The sequence below is a fragment of the Dipodomys ordii genome, unplaced genomic scaffold (assembly GCF_000151885.1).
Source record: "Dipodomys ordii isolate 6190 unplaced genomic scaffold, Dord_2.0 Scaffold92, whole genome shotgun sequence".
NCBI lineage: Eukaryota > Metazoa > Chordata > Mammalia > Rodentia > Heteromyidae > Dipodomys > Dipodomys ordii.
In genome coordinates, this window is record NW_012267308.1 from 4,271,190 (window position 1) to 4,272,705 (window position 1,516).

The following is a 1,516-nucleotide window of genomic DNA, read 5'->3' on the forward strand; positions in this document are numbered from 1 at the left end:
TTTTTCTTTTTTGCTTATGTGGTGCTGAGGAATCAAACCCAGGGCCTCAGGCATGCAAGGCAAGCACTCTACCACTGAGCCACCTTCCCAGCCCGGAAACTAATTTTTTTTTTTTTTTTTTGGTCAGCTGTGTGGTTTGAACTCTGTGCCTGAATGCTGACCTTGAGCTCTTCAGCTCAAGGAAAGTGCTCTACCACTTGAGCTACAGCGCCACTTCTAACTTCCAGTTTTCTTTGGTAGATAATTGGAGACATGCATCTTATGGACTTTTCTTTCCCCAGGCTGACTTAGAACTATAATCTTCAGATCTCAGCCTCCTGAGTAGATAGGGTCATAGGTGTGAGCCATCAGCACCCAGCTTTGAATTTATCTATATGAATAAAATTATGGAATTTAATTCTCCCTCCATTTCTAGATGTAGGGAGACTTAACATTTCTTAGTATTATTATTTTTATTTTTGTTGGTCGTGGAAATTGAACTCTGGGCCTGGGCACTGTCCCTCAGCTCTTCAGCTCAAGGCTAGCACTGTACCACTTGAGCTGCAGCACCACTTCTGGTTTTCTGGTGGTTCATTGGAGATAAGAGTCTCACACACTTTATTGCCCAGGCTGGCTTTGAACCACAATCCTCAGATCAGCCTCCTGAGTAGCTAGGATAACAGGCATGAGCCACTAGTGCCCAGCTTTCTTAGTATTATTGTTTTTGTTTTTTGTTTTTGGGTCCGGTCGTGGGGCCTGAACTCTGGGCCTGGGTGCCATCCCTCAGCTCTTCAGCAAGGCTAGTGCTCTACCACTTGAGCCACAGCGCCATTTCCGGCTTTTTTCTTATGTGGTGCTGAGGAATCGAACCCAGGGCCTCATGCATTACAAGGCAAGCGCTCTACCACTGAGCCACCTTCCCAGCCCCCTCTTAGAATTATTGAAATGTGGGATTCAAAAAGTTCCAGAGGCTTTGGTTAAATGCTTGTGTTCTTTAGTCTCGAAGGCAAAAAGTCATTATTTTGTTCTATTTCACAGCCTGACTCCTTTGCATCTCTGGAAAGGACTTTTTCCTCCTCTTCAGAGGCCCCAGAGGCCCCTGGGCTTCACCTGAAACCTATGATGGTACTTCTGCCCTGGCATTAACATTTTAGTGCCCTGCCATTTTCCCAAAAGCAGATTATAAAGAGACCAAGCTATCTGAATCCTGCATTCATGGAGAAAAGTGGAAAGGAAGTCTGTTCAGGTGAGTAATGACAACCTGACCTGCATAGTTCAGTCAACATTGAAATATTTGGAAACTATTTCCTTTTTTTTTTTGGTCAGTCGTAGGGCTTGAACTCTTGGCTTGGGCACTGTCCCTGTGCTTTTCAGCTCAAGGTGAGCGCTCTACTACTTCAGCCACAGCGCCACTTCTGGTTTTCTGGTGGTTTATTGGAGATAAGAGTCTCACGGAAGCCGGGCGCTGGTGGCTCACGCCTGTAATCCTAGCTACTCAGGAGGCTGAGATCTGAGGATCGCGGTTCAAAGCCAGCCC

At 46.1% G+C, this 1,516-nt stretch overlaps 1 long non-coding RNA gene across 1 annotated transcript in view; it reads left to right on the top strand.

Annotated features, from left to right (window-relative positions):
* LOC105993132 overlaps window positions 1–1,516 on the top strand; it is an 18,939-nt gene that overhangs the window by 2,152 nt on the left and 15,271 nt on the right. The window contains exon 2 of the long non-coding RNA XR_001175435.1: window positions 1,018–1,225. This is a non-coding gene — a long non-coding RNA (uncharacterized LOC105993132). The remainder of the gene's footprint in view (window positions 1–1,017; window positions 1,226–1,516) is intronic.